Source organism: Danio rerio, chromosome 4 (genome assembly GCF_052040795.2).
Source record: "Danio rerio strain M-AB ecotype USA chromosome 4, GRCz13ab, whole genome shotgun sequence".
Lineage (NCBI taxonomy): Eukaryota > Metazoa > Chordata > Actinopteri > Cypriniformes > Danionidae > Danio > Danio rerio.
Genome location: NC_141024.2, coordinates 45,023,172 through 45,043,460, shown reverse-complemented (window position 1 = coordinate 45,043,460; position 20,289 = coordinate 45,023,172). Strand labels below are relative to the sequence as shown.

The following is a 20,289-nucleotide window of genomic DNA, read 5'->3' as shown; positions in this document are numbered from 1 at the left end:
GCGGCTGTCCCCGCGCCAGATTTCTGCGGCGCGGGAATAAATTTCCGAATAAATCGCGGGAGCAGAACTCTAGCACGGAGCTCCATAAACAAACAGCATGCGTCGCGTTTTTAACGTGACTTTGCACGCGATAAGATAATATATCCAGTTAACCTGATACAGTACACGCGGTTACAAGTAACAAATTACAACTAAATACATTTGCAAGCTAGAGTAAACGAGGCAACAACTTTAACCGCACGTACTTACACTTGAGAAATGGAAGAAACCCATCCTGACGTCCATCAGTTACTCTTTACTGATCCTTCCTTTAACAAACTCAGATGAAGTATTCTTTGTAGCATGTAGCTTCCAGAAGTTTCCAACTGCTTGGTTATAATGCTGAGGTTTCATCTTTGGGTAGAGACTCAATATAATGTCCATCTGCAGTGTTACTTCAATCGACCGGCATGTTTGTGTGCGTGTGTTTGTGGGTGTGCGTGTGTTTGTGGGTGTGTGTGTGTGTCTGGGTTTCTGCGTCAGAGGGCGGGGCCTCAGGTTTGAAATCTCCCGGGTTTGCGCGTGCACGTGAATAACTTGGTTTCGTTCGTACGTCATGGCGAAACACCTAATGAGTCGGTATTAAGGCGACTTGTTTGAAGCACTATGAGTCGACTCTTTTATAGATGAATCAACCGTTTTAAACACTGTATTCTTACAGATTTAAGCCTTAGCTGGATACTTCACTTCACTTAGAGCTGTGTTACACACTACATGGAGGGGAATTTTCAAAAACCCATAATATGGGCTCTTTAAGATATGTTTTTATTTTGTTTTTTACATTTTTTAAATTGTTTTGCGATTTTAATATTTGTATTCATTTTAATAAACCATTTTGCATATTACTTGTCTTTGTGTGCATTCATTTAAAGTTATTACATAAAGAAATATAACATATATTAATATATATATATATATATATATATATATATATATATATATATAGTATATATTTATATATTAATACATAAATATATATAATATACTTATATATACATAAACATGCATACATATGTTTAATTGAAACATTTTCATTCATTTTTAATTAACGTAATATGCTTTTTAAGAACAATATCCACATAATAATAGTAATATCAATATAATTGCCTGTGTTACGTCAGTAAAATTTCAATAAGAGCGCAGCTGATTGGCTCCGCTGAAACCGACACTGATTGGATATTGTGTTACACAGATCGTGTGTTCGAATCCAGCACGCAAAAAATGACATTTAGAATGACATGCAATATGCAACCAAAATACCACATTATGCACAGTCACAAAGCCGCGAACACTACTGCAAGCGAAATTTGACGCATTTTTTCGTTTTTTTGCGGCTTGTTCGCTTGCGAGTGAGCGAGAAGATTGGGCCCCTTCCTATGCTAAGCGAGCGCTCTACCATTTGAGCTAATTCCCCTCGGAAAAATTCAAATTAGTAGTTTTTGGCGTGGTCAAAAAAAAAAAAAAAATCACATCTGCTCTGTGGTGGCCTCTTTGCCCTGCCCGCCGTTTAGTCTATGAAATATTAAATTGTGAAATGGCAGCTGAAATAGCTCAGTTGGGAGAGTGTTAGACTGAAGATCTTAAGGTCCCTGGTTAGATCCAGGCTTTGGTAAAATAGTGTTGTTTTTCTGTTTTGGGCACAAGAGTTAGGTGACCGAAAGTCACCCAAAAAGCCTTGCTGCTGCACCCTTAAGTCCAACTGCTTCCACTTAACCAAAAAGCTATCTAACTTCCAGATGGTCACGTCGCTTCTGGTAATGATTGAATCAGGAGAGTTTCACTTTAAACCTTTTCGCTTTAAAAAGGCATGAAAACAGAGATGGAGAATGCAGTCATTGTTCCCGCTACCTCTCGCATGCAAAGCGAGCGCTTAACCATTTGAGCTAATTCCCCTCAGAGCAATCAAAAAATTGGCGATTTTCGACGTGGTCAAATTAGAAAAAAAAGATCACATTTGCTCTGTGGTGGCCTCTTTGCCCTACCTGCCATTTAGTCGTCAAATTGCCTGGAATAGTGCGCTTTTCTTTTAAAGGCCCTACCTGGTCCTGCTCCAGTAAACGTGTGAGGAGCCCTGCATGCCGAATGACGAGTTACTCAGAAATCAATGCACATTGGCACTGCCTTGTATTGACATTCTGCTACTTTCTGGCAAGGCCGTTTTTTTTTTTTTTTTTTTTTTACATTTTTTTTTCTTTAGCCCGGGCAGCACCAACTAGAAGACTTGAGGTTCCATGGTGTAATGGTTAGCACTCTGGACTCTGAATCCAGCAATCCGAGTTCAAATCTCGGTGGGACCTTGTTTTTTACCAGCACCGCACAAAAAAAGCTGGAATAGCATTCTTATCTCTTGAAGGCCGGAGACTGACAGTTATACTGAGCTTTTTAGCAATCATGGTAGACAGTGGCCGGTTAGCTCAGCTGGTTAGAGTGTGGTGCTAATAATGCCAAGGTCATGGGTTCGATCCCCGTACTGGCCAAACTTTTACCCTTTAAGGCCTCAGAGGCATTTCAGCATTCTGCTTAGTCTCACAGACATGAATGCAGCAGGATACCTTAAATGAGCAGCCGAAATAGCTCAGTTTGGAGAGCGTTAGACTGAAGATCTAAAGGTCCCTGGTTCGATCACGGGTTTCAGCAGAACAGTGCTGTTGTTCTATTTTGTGCACAAGGGTCAGGTGACTGAAAGTCACCCAAAAAGCCTAGCTGCTTCACCCTTAAGTCCACCTGCTTCCACTTGACCAAAACGCTATCTTCCTCCCAGATAGTCACGTTGCTTCTGGCGATGATTCCAATGGCCTGATCGACAGCACTTTATAATGCTATGTATTTAGCGCTTTGATGTCCCACTGCGGACACGCTGCTGAATAAAAGAAAACTGTGACTTGATAGGGCTTCTGAAGGGTTGCAATGATATGTACTACACGGAAACCGGCAAAGCTAAGTAGTTTCGCTTTAAACCCTCAAGGTGCCACCAGCTTTGCAATAAAAGCCAATGTAAAAAGGCATGAAAACAGAGGAGGAGAATGCAGTCATTGTTCCCGCTACCTCTCGCATGCAAAGCAAGTGCTTAACCATTTGAGCTAATTCCCCTCAGAGCAATCAAAAATGGGCGGTTTTCGACGTGGTCAAAATAGAAAAAAAGCACTCTGGACTCTGAATCCAACAATCCGAGTTCAAATCTTGGTGGGACCTTGTTTTTTTTCCAGCACCGCACAAAAAAAGCTGGAATAGCATTCTTATCTCTTGAAGGCCGGAAAATGACAGTTACTCTGAGCTTTTTAGGAAATATGGCAGAAAGTGGCCGGTTAGCTCAGCTGGTTAGAGCGTGGTGCTAATAACGCCAAGGTCGTGGGTTCGATCCCCGTACTGGCCAAGTTTTTACCTTTTAAGGCCTCAGAGGCATTTCAGGATTCTGCTTAGTCTCACAGACATGAATGCTGCAGGATACTTGTGAAAGGGCAAACGAAATAGCTTAGTTGGCAGTGTGTTAGATTGAAGATCTAAAGGTTCCTGGTTTGATCCTGGGTTTCGGCAAAACAGTGCTGTTGTTTTATTTTGTGCACTAGGGGCAGGTGACTGAAGGCCCTACCTGGTCCTGCTCCAGTAAACGTGTGAGGAGCCCTGCATGCCGAATGACGAGTTACTCAGAAATCAATGCACATTGCCACCGCCTTGTATTGACATTCTGCTATTTTCTGGCAAGGCTGTTTTATTATTATTTTTTTTTTACATTTTTTTTTCTTTAGCCCGGGCTGCACCAACTAGAAGACTTTTATTAAGCTTGGCAGTAAGTGGCCGGTTAGCTCATACTGCCACCTGTAAGTCGTGGTTATTCTTGGTTAAACCGGCCAATCACTTTGTGAGCTGGAACCAAGATTTGTTTTACTCTTGGTTTTACCAGGCCAATCACGTTCCAAGCTGGAACCAAGATTCACCCTATTCTTGGTTAAGGCAGCCAATCGTGTTCCGAGTTACAATGAACGCTATGGCCAATCAGAGCCCTTATACCATCCATGATTTGTATTGTAATAAAAGATTTCGTTGCGGATTAATTCGGACACCAATTGCAAAGTAAGTATTTTTTTAACAAGGTGGTTTAAATGAATAACCATTACAGTAACGTTAATTACTACAACATAATTATTATATGATTGTTATAGATGTTTTATAATGTTATTTGGTAAGATTAATATTAGCCGACCAAGCAAACTGTAGTTTTACTACAAACATTTTAATGCAGTTATTAATTAATTAATATGGATCATGCATGATTGCATCACTAATAATAAACCAACAATATAAGGGTCACACATCAATATATCACTAATAATAATGTTATTATTATTAGTGATGGATTAAATTGTGACCCTTATATTATTGTTTTATTATTAGTTATGCAATCATGCGTGATCCATATTGTTTTATGCTTTATGATTAGTGATGTATTAAGCGTGAGCATTATTAGATTAGTTTATGATTAGTGATGTAGTGATATGTGAGCGTTATTATAGTATTTGTTTATAATTAGTGACTGATGAAATGAGCCTTATATTTATTATTAGTGAAGTGATTCATTAATGTGTGAGAATAATGCACGGGCATTATTGTAACTATGGTAGTAAATGACAATATAAAGTGAAGTAATTTATAATAACTGCATTAAAATGTTTGTAGTAAAACTGTACAGTGTGCTTGGTCGGCTAACATTAATCTTACCAAATAACGTCATATAACATCTATAACAATCATATAATAATTGTGTTGTTGTAATTAATGTTACTGTAATGGTTATTTAAACCAACTTGTTATAAAAATACTTACTTTGTAATTGTTGTCCGAATTAATCCACAACGAAATCTGTTAATACAGTACAAATCATCAATGTTATAAGGGCTCTGATTGGCCATAGCGTTCATTGTAACTCGGAACATGATTGGCTGCCGTAACCAAGAATAGGGTGATTCTTGGTTCCAGCTCAGGACAAGATTGGCCAGCGTAACGAAGAATTAAAAAAAATCTTGGTTCCAACTCGAAACGTGATTGGCCGGTGTAACCAAGAATAACCACGAATTACAGGTGGCAGTATGCGCCACTGGCCCAGTCTGCATCAGCAGTGCTCATTAGCATGCTGCTTGGAAAGAGGACACGGCTCGGTCAACATGCAGTTCCTTCAACGCTTGCTGTGCTTTCTTGTCATGGCAAGTTGTGGTGTCGATAGGATGCTCTAACACAGAGCATGTGACAGTCCCTCCCAAGAAGAACTGTGATCCAGGCTCTGAGACTTGCTCTTCTCCAGGAGGAGGTTGCAAATGTTAGTTATTTTTGTCAGAGCAGCTGCAGCACACCTGGGTGGAAGCCCACAGCTAGGCTTGATGGTCTAGCCTGGTAGTCTAGTAATTAGGATTCGGCGCTCTCACCGCCGCGGCCCGAGTTCGATTCCTTGTCAGGGAACTTCCTTTTCACTTCCATGGTGAACTTCGAGCAGTGGTGCCGATGATATCTTCGCAAAGGCAAGAAAGCGGCTCTAAGCACAAAAGACGTCCTTTGAGCTGGAGTCGAACTTACGACCTAAGAATTGGTCCTACAGTCCTCCCCTCTACCAACTGAGCTTTCGAAGTATAATGTAGCAGTTCCACAACCACACCCTATAAGGTAGCTGCAGTCCGACCGCTGGCCAAAAAGGACAGGAGCAAAAGTACTTAAGCCTTCCCATACCGGGAGTCGAACCCGCGTCACCTGGGTGAAAATCAGGAATCCTGACTGCTAGACCATATGGAAATTGCCACTTTTGAAACCCAGTCTTGGCACAAACTCCAGTTCTTTCTGATCGCTGGCACGTCCCTGCTCCGCTTGAACAAGTGCCACTCATACACTTACACATTCTCTCATTCACAGTTTCTTGGTTTCCGTAACCAAGAATCTTCTGATCCATAGTCATAAGCGCTATCCTTTGTGCCACTCTGTTCAGCACCTTGTTAGCACATTGCTTGAAGCAAGGACAAGGCTCTGTCAACCCGGAGTTCCTTCACCACACATTCTGCTTTGTTTTTATGGCAAGAGGTTGTGTGGATGGGATGCTCTTACAGGATTCCTGACAGTCCCTCCATAGAAGACCTGAGATCCAGGGTCGGAGACTCTCTCCTCTCCAAGAGGAGGTTAAAAGTCTTTTGTGTCTCTGTGTCAGAGCACTTAGGTGTTGCTGCAGCTCAGAGACCTACAAGTGGAGGAGATTACACTGCAAGTTGGCTGGATGACCTCTAAGGGGTCGGCAGTTATGCCACACGTAGGCTGGGTTTGCGATTGATGTAGCTGTAGTAGACATTCATAAAAATAAAAATAAATTAAAACTGGTTACTCTGAGGTTGTGTTTAGGGTTGGGGTAGGTGTAAAATTGAATAAAACACAGCAGGTTACTGTGAGGTTGGGCCTAGGGCTGGGGTAGGTGTGATTTTAATAAACTGCAATAGGTTGTATTCTGTGCCATGAACAAGACATTGAATCAATGAAACCCACATGGAGGTTTGTTACTGTGAGGTTGGGTTAAGAGTTGGGGTAGGTTGTGTTGTAAAATAGCAATCAGTTTTTTATTATTATTGTCTCTTTTTCTTTTAATCAAACAATTATTTGTATTGGTCATGTAAGGGTCATATATTAACTGAACTTCTAATGTTGTGGGTGAGTGCTGTGCATACTAATTAGCATTTTTGCAGAAGTAGATAGATGCTGGTCCAAAATTAAATTCAGCTCTGCAGAAACTTCCTGTCTGAAGAGAGGTGTTAAAGCTGAACACAGAACACAGAAAGATGTATACTTTGTTGTTGGGCAGAGAATTCATAGAAAAAGAGGAAGTATGTCGTAGGGGCGGCCAATGGAGGACTGAACAATGACTGACAAGTGACGTTACACCAAAACTCCACCTGTTTAGATCGGTTGTGTATATATGCTGAAGTCAGGAAATGTATGTTAGTTGCGAACCTCTTGAATGTAATTCTTGTATTGCATTGGGGTAATGTAACCCAGAGCTCTGTCATCGAATTATTTATTTGTATCTAATAAATTACTAATATTTTTGACATTGAAGAAAAACCTCTCAAGACCTTTTTATATTGAACACGCATGGAATAGAGATAGATATTCCAACAATTTGGTGACCTCCGACGTGGAAAAGGGGGAGAGGAAGTTATTGATCCGAAAAAATAAGGTAAGCAGAAAACCTGTTACATCGAATTTCTGCAATTGGCCTAATCTAAATTGATTGATGTCATGTGATATGCAGGATTGATGTAGTTAAAAGTATAAGCATGAGTTTAAATGTATATATGCTTTAAATGTTAACCAGTCTGTCAGAATAATATGAATAAATAGATAGGGTAGTTTAGAATAGTATAGAATAGTGTAGAGAAGACTAATAGTTTAGGATAGAGTAGTATAGTGTAGATACAGGAAGGCCAGGATGGGCTGAGACTGTATTGCACAGGAGACCAGATAAAGCTGTGACTGTGCAGCTTCCGGTATTATTACGGTTTCGTCATATGGCATTCACTAAGTAAATCAGAACATAAGTTGATACACTTTGTATGTTTTTGCTTGTTTGGTAGAAGGAAAGATCAGACGAGGTCTGTGCTCCTACACTGAATTAATATAATACCATCCTAGGGTGTGCTGTTCAGGTGACTGCTGTCTCTGCGAATACTGTGATTTTATCTGGGCAACGGCATTGACGAATGCTGAATTTTGGGCTATAAGGGCGGGAGTCCGAGGGACAAGCCGACGGGTGGTCCCGAACAGTCTGGGTGCAAGCCCCTACGTTTTAGTAGGTCCAAGCGTTAAAGACAGCTATAGGGTGAGATTGTAAATAAAATTAGGGACAGTTTAATCGCCGAGGTTGTGACTGTGTGTGGATAACTTGCTTCACTGAGGTTGTGACTCTGTAGAAAATACAGAGAAAATAATAATAATAATAATAATTAAACATACATAGAAAAGATTAAACATACATAGAAAGGTCGACTCTGTTGAAGGCGAGTGTAAATATAAGAAGTGATTAGAAGTTGAGAATTGTGAAAAGCGTGCATTTTATTTTATGTAAATGTTTGTCTGTTGCGTTAGTGACTAACAGTTGAAATAAGCATAGTGTACAGATATTTAGCCGGCTGTATATAAGCGTATATGATATTCATTTAAATGTCATTTAGAATTGTGAAAGTTCAGTAATTGGCAAAGTGCAAGAAGTTTGCAGGTGAAAATTTGATTGTTGGAGGAGGATAAATATTTTTTGAATGTGTATGTGCAGTAAATGCAACATACAGAAGTTCATTAGTGTGTGTGAAAAACACTGTAAATTTGAGGAAGTGGAGGTGTGAAAAATGCATAAGTAATTCGATTAAGAATGTGAGCAATATGGAAAATGTCCCAGACAAAATTAAAAACTCAATGGGACAAGTGGTAAATGATTGGAACTAAGAAGAAAAAATGTGGCAAAGAAATGAGAAACAATATATGAGAAGCTTAAATGTGAAAATTGTGTAAAATATGTGAGTAGAGCAATGACTGAACAGTAAAATTGGCTACAATTTTGAGAAACAGAGAATTTGAGTTTTACAAAGTTAATAACATAGCAAAAGGGGGCCATAACGATGTTGTGGTAGTAAGAAATGGAAAAAATTAGTTGGAATTTGTAATGTGGCATGATTTTGGCATTTGTTGGAACGGCTGTAGAAAGACAGATGAGGGGAGAAAAAAGAGGAAGTGCTCAGGCAGACAATCTTAGACAGACTGACAACAAAAAGGAAGTCAGAAAAAAGAAGCCACTCCTTTTCATGGGGAAGAAGCAGTTGAAGTAGGGGCAAAAGAGAGTAAATTATATTGAAAGAGTATATAAAATTGTTTTGATTAAATAAGGATAGACTGTGATATAATAATTAGGGATATAGTATAAGTTACTAAATAAACAGATCTATTACAATGCGTTATAAAAAAGACAAGTGAAATAAAGAAATAATGTGAAATATGCTTAATACAGTTATATTTGTTGAAATGGAATTTGAAGCTATACGAATGAATATATTAATAAAGAAATGCATTTACTAAATAGAGGAGGATGACTAAAACAATAGACCAGTAGTTGTTGACTAGAACAATAAGAACAAATAAATTAATAATACTAATAGGAAAAATAAAGAGAAATTAAAATACAACATAAAGACCAGCTACTAAAGAAACATTAGAATAAATACATTAGAGGAAAAAAGAGGAAAATGACTTCGAGATGAGCTGTTAAACAGCAAAGAGATAAAATTGGCATAAGTCTCTGGTCGATGAAGAGAAAAATTAGAAGAAAATGTGACAGTTTAATATTGATCAACTGAAGAGTTAATGAGCAAATAAGTAATGAAGATAATACAAAAAATATGGATAAGAAATGGATAAGGAATTAAAGAAATCCAAGTTATGGTTTGATAGAAAAAAGAAGATATGTTTAAAATATATTAAAATATGTTTGAAAAATATTATATACATTGAGAGAGAGAAAGACAGAGACATTAAACCGATGAGATAGAAACTACAAAAATAGTTGCACTTGTAACACTTTGGGGAAGTAACACTTTGAGGAACTGAGATTTGATGTGAGAGGACAAGACTGAGTTTAGGTGCAAAAACTAAATAGAATAATAATATTAGTAATAATAATGATTAAAAAAAATTGTTATGGCTTACACTGGCTGTTTTCATCTATGAAAGTCAGCTGCATAAGACTATCTAAGCCATCATCTAGGGTCAAAGAAAAATTATGGACACTTAGTGGATGTTAATGAACAAGATGAAGTGAGTTCAAATTTTCTATATTTAAAATGATAAACACTGTAACGGTGGTCACACACAAAAAAAAAAAAAATTTTAATTAACAACTCTTAGTTTAGATTCGAACCCGGGCCTCCCGCATGGCAGGCGAGATTTCTACCACTGAACCACAGAAAGCGCTGTTGGAGCGGTGCGTCTGGTAATATCTCCCTCTAACGCAGTCACCCTCGGGCAAAAAAAATAAAATATATTATAATATAACATACATATATTAACAAATTTTATGCATGATTTCGGGTGCCAGACAAGTTTTAAACCTTGCCACAAATAAATCTAACTATAATTAATTACCCAGGATAGCGAAAACAAAACTTATACAAGACCCTCCGTTACATACAGTAACATAGAACCCTACGAAATAAGAACAAGAAAATCGAATTCCACTTAGAAAGATTTAATGAATTAATTTAAATGGCAAATACAACTACAAGTAACAACAATACCAAAAATAAATATTTATATAGTCAAAATCCTACAATCATTTTAAGTAACCCAAAACAAGATTCCTCTCAAAAAACAACAACAAATACACCAAGAAATAAATAAACAAAACTTTTCAAATTTCTCAAATAACTAATTAAATGAAAATAAAGGGAGGTTGGGTGGAGAATGTATGTATGTAAGTGTATGAGTGAAACTGACCCAAGAGGCTTGCAGTGGTGACGTCAGGAGGTTACACGTCAGCAGTTCACTGGCTGGCAGGTGACTTGGCAGAACGGACAGAAATGATAAACAGGCAGCCGTTTTCGGAGGTGTCCTAACACATCGCACCGGTAATTTTTCAACACGAAGGTAACGGAAGACTGGCACTCGTCAGCAATTACCAGGAAACTTGGTGTTACGGTGGCTATAAAGGACAAGTCAGTGAAAACTTGAGCATCGCCGCATCTCTTCCTCAGCTTCCTCAGACCCAGGCAGAGCCACACCCGCAACGCAACTTGGTGACGCAAACACCACTCCCACACTGGAGGTCAGAACTCTCTCCCCCAGAAGAAAGAAAAAAACCCTTTTATATAATTTCCCATCATTGTAATTGGTTGTAGCATCCAATGGGGTTGAACTCATTATAAAAGGCAGTGACAAAGGAAGTAAACACAAACTAGGGGCAGTACAGAAAGTTTCTGTATTGTCACATTCTCCCCCCCTTGACAAAACAACCCATGGTTGTTAAAAGAAATACAATCAAAATCCAAAAAATTCCTCCTCTTCAGAGGTTTCTTCAAACAATTCCCGAAGTCGTTTTTTTTCTTGGACTTCCAACTCCTCAGCTGTTGGGAAACATTCTTTAAGATTACACACATGTACTGTGCGCACATCTTCTCCAGTTTCCTCCAAGGCTATACGATAATTTAAAGGTCCCAGTTGTTTTAAAACTCGGTAAGGTCCTTTCCATTTTGGTGCCAGCTTGGCACTGAACTTGTGCTGTGCACTGGACTGAGGGAAATTGCGCAACCATACTCTGTCTTTATTTTTGAAACCGGCCTCTCTTCTCTTTTTGTTGTAGTTTCGGAGTTGGCGTTGTTGTGCCCTTCGGCAATTCTCTTGAACTTGTGACTTCAGGTGTTGTATGTGACAGACTACATCATAAGAGGTATTATCGGGGATAAGATTCTGACCATGAAGTATTTTATCCATTGGTCCATGCAGTTTCCTTCCAATCTGCAGTTCTGCTGGAGTTACTCCCGTGGTTTCCTGGATGGCAGTATTCATTGCGAATCTCATCTCAGGTAAGAACTGATCCCATTTGCTGTGGTTGTCATCCACATATGACGCAATCATACTTTTGACAGTTCTATTCACCCGTTCTGTCATATTGGTCTGAGGGTGATAAGCCGTTGTTAGCTTCTGTGTAACTCCCCACTTTTCACATACATTCTTAAACACAGATGAGATGAACTGTGTTCCTCGATCAGAGAGGATGAAGTCTGGAACCCCCCAACGGGTTAAGATTTCTCTTCTAAAAATCACAGCAACACTCTGAGCATTTGCCTGACGCATGGGAAAGAACTCAACCCATTTGGAGTAATAGTCAACAAACACCAACAAATACTCGTTTTGCTGTGTACTCCGAGGTAGGGGTCCCATAATATCAACTCCAAGCATTTGATTAGGTCGAGAGGTGATGGTTGATTGAAGTTTTCCTGCTGGTTTCTGATTATCATACTTGATCGTTTGACACTTCACACATTCTTTAACGTGTCTCTTCACATCAGTCCATAAGCCTGGCCAAAAAGCAACTGCTTGGATTCGTTTATAAGTTTTGTATATTCCATGATGGCCACTTAGCGGGTGTGAATGATAGTGATGAAGTAGTGTCGGCCGAAGACGGTTTGGAACATACACACGATAATGTACTTGGTCATTCTTCAGGTAAGTTTTATGGTACAGCTTGTCCTCTATCACTTCATATTGTTCCAATTGATTTGGTTCTTCTGCTACAGCCTGTAGTAGTTTTGTTGTTTCTTCATCTGAATGTTGTTCCTCCCATAGGACAACATCAGAAACTGGAAGCTCTGTGTGCTGGTCTGTTTGCTGCTTCGTGTAAACTGCTGTAACAGGAGAAATTGTAGTGAGAGGTGATCTGGACAAAGCATCAGGAGCTACATTTAACTTCCCTTTTCGGTATTCAATGATGAAGTTGAATTTCTGCAGTCTCAAGACCCATCGAATAAGGCGGCTGTTAGTTTTTGTGGATCCCATCACCCACTGAAGAGCAGAATGGTCCGTTACTACTGTGAAGAGCTTGTACTCTAGGTAATGTTGCCACTTCTCCAATGCCCAAACAACAGCTAAACATTCTTTTTCTGTTGCAGTGTAATTTACCTCAGCCCCAGTTAAGGTGCGACTGGCATAGGCAATGACCTCTTCACTACCTGGATCCTTTCTTTGAGTGAGAATAGCACCCAGTCCTGTATCGCTGGCATCAGTGTATACAATGAAAGGTATTTTGAGGTCAGGGTGGCCAAGAATGGGAGGTGAGGTAAGGCATGATCTTAACTGGTCAAATGATTGTTGACACTGTGCTGTCCATTTAAACACCTGTCCTTTTTTCTTCAGGGCATTGAGGGGCTCAGCAATTTTTGAAAAGTTTTGCACAAACCGGTGGTACCAGCCGGCTAGTCCCAGGAATCGCTGAACTTCCTTCAGATTGTTGGGTGTAGGAAAAGAGAGAATGGCCTCAACTTTGCTTGGATCTGCCGTGATACCTTTAGCATTTACCACATGCCCTAGAAACGTGATCTCTGGTAGGAAAAACTTGCATTTTTCCAGGTTGATGGTCAGTCCAGCAGCTTCTAGCCTGTGGAGGATGGTTTGCAGATCACAGAAGTGTTGGGTCACTGAGGGAGAATACACAATTATGTCATCAATGTAGACAAGGCATATCTTTCGTCTTAGTTCCCCTAGTACGGTCTCCATTAACCTCTGGAATGTAGCAGGTGCATTTTTTAATCCAAAAGGCATAACATTAAATTGATATAGCCCATCAGACACAATAAAAGCAGTCTTTGCTTTGCTGTCAGGATCCATCATCACTTGCCAATACCCACTGTTTAAATCGATGGTAGAAAAAATTGTTGATCCAGAGAGAGATTCTAGTATCTCTGTGATGTTTGGAAGAGGGTAAGCATCATTTTCCGTTATTGCATTTACTTTGCGGTAGTCCACACAGAATCTTAACTTGCCATTTTTCTTAGGAACCAACACCACCGGTGAAGCCCAAGAAGAATGTGATGGTTCTACAATACCGTCTCTCAACATTTGTTCCAATTGCTCCTCCATCACCTGTTGTTTTACAGGAGACAAACGATATGGCTTTTGTTTGATAGGTACCTGACTGGTGATGTAGATACGGTGTTGAAGTAACTTGGTTTTTCCAGTTCTTTGAGTACATACCCTGGGGTTATTCTGCAGGATCTGTAGTAACTGTTGCTTTTCTTCTTTGGGAAGCTGTGCTTTACTTACAGCATTCCAGATCTGTGTTGCATCATCGACATGATCAGTTTGTAGCATACCCAATGAGGTTTGAGGTGGAGGGACAGCACTTAACAAGGTGAGATTGAGTTTGTTCTTTCTGAGCGTTTTTTTTTTTTCTGTCATGGGTGTCATTTGAACTAGAGGTTCACTTGCATATCCAGGTTGAAATGGGTGTTCTTCAGTAGGATCAGACGTAAAAGAATACTTGCGTTCACTAACATGAATTTTCAGACCACTAAAGAATATGAAGTCCAAACCCAAGATGATGGCATATGCAAGAGCTTGAGATGGGAGGACAACAGCAGGTACTACAAAGGATTTACCATGTATTTGAATAGTGATGTTTAACCATCCTAAGGGTATCTCCGCTTTTCCATTAGCCAAGTAAAGAGGTCCACTCGACCAGTTTTGTAGCTGGGCAGAGGTATCAAAATGCTGCATTAGACTTTCATGTATTAGCGTGTAGCTTGCTCCAGTGTCCAGTATGGCTTTTCCAAACCATGATCCAATACTAATTGGGACAACTAATTGTTGTGGAATGGCCAGAGATGACATGGTTGTAGATGGAAGGAAAACATTTGGAACTTCTTTTGTTGATTGGGGTGTTTCTGAGGCTGCTACAATGATGTTCGTAGGTCGACCTCCTGACTTTGCAGCATGAAAACTCTTTCCATGGTTTGGGTGATGTTGCGTGGAAGATTGCTGGGAAGGTGGAGTTAAATACATTGGGCAATTTCCCGGTGGATGTGGACCACTGCACCTCCAACACTGAATAGGCTGTTTCTCAACAGGTCGATTGGAGAAAGATTTTTGTGAACTTGCTTGTTTGTGAGCCATTCGACTTTCATACCGTCTTTGTTCTTCATAGTCTCGTTCCAATAGATATCCCAATTTAACTAGATCCTCCACGGTGTTCACTCTACTGCGCAGTTGGCTGGCAAGGTATGGTTTGATATTTTTTAGGATCATTTTTACAATTTCAGTCTCTGTTAGAGTGGATTTCCATCTTTTACAAAGTGCTCGATAAGTAAATGCAAAATCTCGAATTGACTCTCTGTCTCCTTGAACTCTAGTACGAACACGCTCAGCAAGCTCATCTTCGTAGTCTTCAGACAGGAATGCAGAAAGAAATGCAGACTCAAATTCCTTCCAAGTCGCAATATTGGAGCGACTCACTTCCCACCAGTCCCGAGCTGTGCCATATAAGACAGTGCGAAAGGTAGCCAAAAGATCTGCATCTGTCAAAGGATGAAGTGCCAGGAAATCTTGACATTTTGTTAGGTACAATAAAGGGTCAGTATCATCTGTATGTCGTCCAAAGGTGGGAAAAGTTAATTTAAGGTGATCACTTTTGACCATGGTATTTGGTAAAGTTGAAACAGTCTCAGTGGAGAGTGTACTTGTAACTGGAGCAGCTTTTGTTTCTGTTTGAGGTTCAACATCTTTCACATTGTGCACTTGTAAATCCTTTTTCAACTGTGTAACACAGGTCTGACATTTACTAATTTTTTCTTCACATTGCTGAAGATTTGTAGTAAGCTGATCCAAACTTCCCTGGAGGGTTTGCTGGATTGATTTGAGATCATGGTGGACATCTCTCCGGAGTTTTTCCACTTTGTCAACAACTGCTGAGGTAAGGGTTGATTCAAATTTCTGAAACTCAGTTGCAAGCATCAATTGTACAGCTTTGACCAACTGGTCAGCATCTGCAGCCTCTTGTTGCTTAGCTCCAGTGAGTATGGTGACAATCTCTTGCTTATTGGACTCTATTTTGGCTGTAAGGGTGGTGATTTGATTCACATGCTGGGATGATGAAGTTTTCAGCTTTTGAGTAAGTTCATGCAAACATTTCTCTTGTTTTTTCATTGTTACCATCAGATTGTCCAAATTACCTTGCACATAAGAACTGACCTGCTGAATTTCTCTCCTAGGGGTTGGAAGGTTCCCAGGCAGATCATGCTGTTCCATTGTAGAAGGTGATAAAACATCTGCAGACGTGCACAGTTGCATGCTAACATGTTCCTGGGACAAAGAAAGAGGTTGCATTAGAATATGGCCTCCCAGAGCAGTAGGAAGTGTCTGTACTGGAGTTGCATGGCTTGGGAAACTATGGACCGGTGAAATATTATGCATAATTTGGTCATGAGGTGGAAGTCCAGAAAGTGTTTGAGTTTGCACTGGAGGTGACCACACTGGCGTGGAAATTGTTGGGGCATCAGGTGCATCAATATCAACATATGTTGACGTTGAATGGGAAAAGAACTGGGCCATGACTTGTGTTGGTTGTGGGTGTGATTAGGATTTGTGTGTGTTTGGGACAGCAGGAAAAAAATAAATAAATAAACCCAATAAAACAAAAAATACTCACAAAGAAACTGTTCTCTGCAATCAATTACATCATGTCCATACTATCAATGTAAGAGAAACCTTTCAAATGCATGTACAAAAATACAAGACAGATGACGATCACATTTTCTAGTTCAAGTTCCCACACACTTTGATACAAAAAATAAATTCAGCTTACACTGGTTGCTCAAGCAAATTTTCACAATAAACTCAAATCATTATACCAAAAATCACATACATGACAAGTTTTTTTTTTTTTTTTTTTTTACACAATTTCAGTTATTTGATGATTTTTGTCAATAGTTCTCACATTCAGCAAGAAAAAAACAATTTTAAACTATTAAACATTCACAAACAAAACCCTGTCCAGTAATTCAGGTCAGTCAGTCAGTCAAAGAAATTTTCAGTTATTCAAGTATTCAAGTCAATCAATGAAAGTTTCAATTATTCAAGTCCCTTAAAGTGTTTAAAGTCCCTTAAAGTGTTCATGTCCCTTAAAGTGTTCATGTCCCTGTTCGGGTGCCATTTCTGTAACGGTGGTCACACACAAAAAAAAAAAAAATTTTAATTAACAACTCTTAGTTTAGATTCGAACCCGGGCCTCCCGCATGGCAGGCGAGATTTCTACCACTGAACCACAGAAGGCGCTGTTGGAGCGGTGCGTCTGGTAATATCTCCCTCTAACGCAGTCACCCTCGGGCAAAAAAAATAAAATATATTATAATATAACATACATATATTATATGTATTATAATATATACATATATTATATTATATTATATTATAATATAACATACATATATTAACAAATTTTATGCATGATTTCGGGTGCCAGACACAGAAGGTTTAAAGTTTTAAACCTTGCCACAAATAAATCTAACTATAATTAATTACCCAGGATAGCGAAAACAAAACTTATACAAGACCCTCCGTTACATACAGTAACATAGAACCCTACGAAATAAGAACAAGAAAATCGAATTCCACTTAGAAAGATTTAATGAATTAATTTAAATGGCAAATACAACTACAAGTAACAACAATACCAAAAATAAATATTTATATAGTCAAAATCCTACAATCATTTTAAGTAACCCAAAACAAGATTCCTCTCAAAAAACAACAACAAATACACCAAGAAATAAATAAACAAAACTTTTCAAATTTCTCAAATAACTAATTAAATGAAAATAAAGGGAGGTTGGGTGGAGAATGTATGTATGTAAGTGTATGAGTGAAACTGACCCAAGAGGCTTGCAGTGGTGACGTCAGGAGGTTACACGTCAGCAGTTCACTGGCTGGCAGGTGACTTGGCAGAACGGACAGAAATGATAAACAGGCAGCCGTTTTCGGAGGTGTCCTAACACATCGCACCGGTAATTTTTCAACACGAAGGTAACGGAAGACTGGCACTCGTCAGCAATTACCAGGAAACTTGGTGTTACGGTGGCTATAAAGGACAAGTCAGTGAAAACTTGAGCATCGCCGCATCTCTTCCTCAGCTTCCTCAGACCCAGGCAGAGCCACACCCGCAACGCAACTTGGTGACGCAAACACCACTCCCACACTGGAGGTCAGAACTCTCTCCCCCAGAAGAAAGAAAAAAACCCTTTTATATAATTTCCCATCATTGTAATTGGTTGTAGCATCCAATGGGGTTGAACTCATTATAAAAGGCAGTGACAAAGGAAGTAAACACAAAATAGGGGCAGTACAGAAAGTTTCTGTATTGTCACAACACCAAGAAAGAAATGGATAATTAAACATTGCATTTCAGATATAAAAAACATATTAAACAAATATGTGGGGTCAATGCCTAATATGAATCCTGAGATATAGCAGTAATGTTGAACAATTATACCACATGGTAGGCCATGTCATAATTTGTGTTTTATGAATAATAACCCAACTGTGTCTTGTTTTTTAGTCTCCACCATCGTAGTGCCTTACAGCTTTGCCTGCAGACTAAGCAGACCATAGTGCTGAGTGGATGGGAGTGAAGATGTCAAACTTTACTTAAAACTATTATTGGGGGTCAAATTGAGTTTAAACTCAATAAAACTGTCTCATTTGTTAAACTCTAGAATGTGGTCTCAATGGCTCACATGGTTCTTGAGTGCATGTTTCCCTAACATCAGAGATACCAAGTTCTGAAGGAAAACTGAGAAGGAGGTTGCAGTGGAGAAGAGCAGTAACTGGTCTCCATGAGACATTATTCCAAAGACGAATCCAAATTTTGAGGGGCACTGTGAAAGATCAGTGGTCTGCCTCAGAAATGTGGGCTCCTCCAAACCGGACCATAGCAAACTGCTAAATATGTCTGGAGATCAGACACTCAGAAAAAGGAACTTGTGGGTAAAGTAAGAGGCAGGGTGCTGTCAAGAACCATTTGAGGCCATATGATGACTGGTAATATGAAAGAGACAGAATTTATTAAGGTTTTGTTATGAAAATAATAACTAAGAAAAAGACTTAAAGGAAAATATACAATGAATCTCTAAATGTATAATGTTGAAATGATATTTAACAATTTTTGCAAATTTTCATAGGTTTACTGATACAGGGCATGAACAGGATATAGGAGGAAGTACAATGTATGGTGGTGACTAAAGAAGAAGAAACAACTATTGGTAACTGGAAGTCATTTGAATTATAAATTTTGATGGAACTGATTATTTAAGTAAAGATTTACTAAAAGCAAAATATTATGTTGAATCATCTAAATTAAGATGGGATATTAAAAACTAGAAAAGGTTGGTAACAGAAAAAAAAAATTTATGCGTAAAGAAAAAATTTGAACATGAAAAATTGAACTCACCTCATCGGGTAAAAATTAATAGTTCTAATCTGATAAAGAATTGAAACATAATAAGAGAGTTTTAGAAAACAGATTTTCTTTCACATATACCCATGTGAAGAAGTTTAATGATGAAGTCAAAATACAGCTGAAAGAAACGGATGAGAAAATGCAGCGATTTTTAGTTAGCTTATAAAAGTATATAAAAAGTGTATGGGCAACTAGTTGAACCGAAATGACGTAGAACTAATTAGTAGCCAAAAGAAAATCATAAAAATGATTAGAACAAACTAAGTAATAGTTGAGAAAATGAATTATCAAACGTAGTGTCAAATTCAAAAACTGATTGATTATTAGTGAAATACTTAAATGGAGGATTATAAAATTAGCCAGCGTAGTGAAGAGGTAGTATGTTGTTGAGCAATTAAGAGAAACACCTAGACAAGGTCTTAGGGAATCTGTTTTAGACATTTTATTTAAGCTAAATTTTAACTGAGTTATAAACATAGATGTGACTAATTTAATTTGAATACAATTTTACAAGTAAGCAACAAACAAAAGAAGATTGTGTTTAGTTTATGATTTAGAAGCAATTAAGGAGAAGAGATTTTAAAGCTGAGGTTAATAGTGTATGCAGAAATATGGTCATACTGATGAAAAAATGTAAAGTGATTGATTTTTGAATTATCAGAGAGAGTGGTGTTGATTAAGCATGTTGATGAAATTTTACTTGCAGAAAAAAGTGGACAACTAATAGATTAGAAGTAAGCAGTTGTTATAAAATTTATATGGATAGCGCATTGGACTTCTAGGCTGTGAGCTGAGCCATTCAAAGGTTGTGGGTTCGAGTCCCACCTGATTCGCAAGCTTTGCTCTTTTTCTTCACTGACTTAAGGTGTGGTGCGTTTCTAACATTTTAGGCATCTGTCCATCCCGTTTTGCTTCTTTCTTTCATTGCGCAGTGCAGGCTCAGATACTAGGGGTACTCTACAATAAAGCCGATGACTTAATTGAGCTGTTTTAAATAAGGGAGATTAGAAAACGGTGTAGGGCCTAGTGGGCTTGAGGAATGACTCGTCGGCAACCTGTGGTTTTGGGGAAAAGTAACTGCCACCTATTGTTGAGATCACGCCTTTTGGATTTGTCGTACAAGAGCCTCTTTATGCATGTGCAAAGTAACTGAGTAGAAAGCACAGTAAATTTTGCTTCCCCCCCACTGTCTTAGATGAAACTGCGTTTAGAAGTATCGTATCCAGAGGTTTTTTCTTTTA

At 38.8% G+C, this 20,289-nt stretch overlaps 4 protein-coding genes, 1 long non-coding RNA gene and 3 other non-coding genes across 11 annotated transcripts in view; 6 read left to right on the top strand and 2 right to left on the bottom strand.

Moving 5' to 3' along the window:
- The window catches only part of LOC148681268 (uncharacterized), a 482,092-nt gene that overhangs the window by 18,018 nt on the left and 443,785 nt on the right, over positions 1-20,289 (top strand). The window lies entirely within an intron of this gene.
- Positions 1-20,289, top strand: part of LOC141377041 (uncharacterized) — a 441,555-nt gene that overhangs the window by 52,297 nt on the left and 368,969 nt on the right. The window lies entirely within an intron of this gene.
- LOC148681379 (protein NLRC3-like) overlaps positions 1-20,289 on the bottom strand; it is a 134,468-nt gene that overhangs the window by 7,991 nt on the left and 106,188 nt on the right. The gene's annotated exons all lie outside the window — the stretch shown is intronic.
- The window catches only part of LOC103910934 (uncharacterized), a 492,719-nt gene that overhangs the window by 402,967 nt on the left and 69,463 nt on the right, over positions 1-20,289 (top strand). Inside the window, exon 1 of one of the 2 annotated variants that reach the window (XM_088650592.1) lies at positions 6,968-7,240. The exons of the other annotated variant lie outside the window; for it this stretch is intronic. The gene's annotated coding sequence lies outside the window, so the exon portion shown is untranslated. Of the gene's footprint in view, positions 1-6,967; positions 7,241-20,289 lie in introns of those variants that run through there. 2 annotated transcript variants of the gene reach the window in all.
- Positions 2,265-2,336, top strand: trnaq-cug (transfer RNA glutamine (anticodon CUG)). The gene has a single exon. It is a non-coding gene; the product is annotated as a tRNA-Gln (tRNA).
- On the top strand, positions 2,443-2,516 carry trnai-aau (transfer RNA isoleucine (anticodon AAU)). The gene has a single exon. It is a non-coding gene; the product is annotated as a tRNA-Ile (tRNA).
- trnai-aau (transfer RNA isoleucine (anticodon AAU)) lies at positions 3,339-3,412 on the top strand. Its single transcript has one exon. It is a non-coding gene; the product is annotated as a tRNA-Ile (tRNA).
- Positions 9,743-19,749, bottom strand: LOC148681408 (uncharacterized). Its single transcript, XR_015942989.1, has 2 exons — positions 17,963-19,749; positions 9,743-9,900 (listed from the first exon to the last, which is right to left on the bottom strand). It is a non-coding gene; the product is annotated as an uncharacterized LOC148681408 (long non-coding RNA).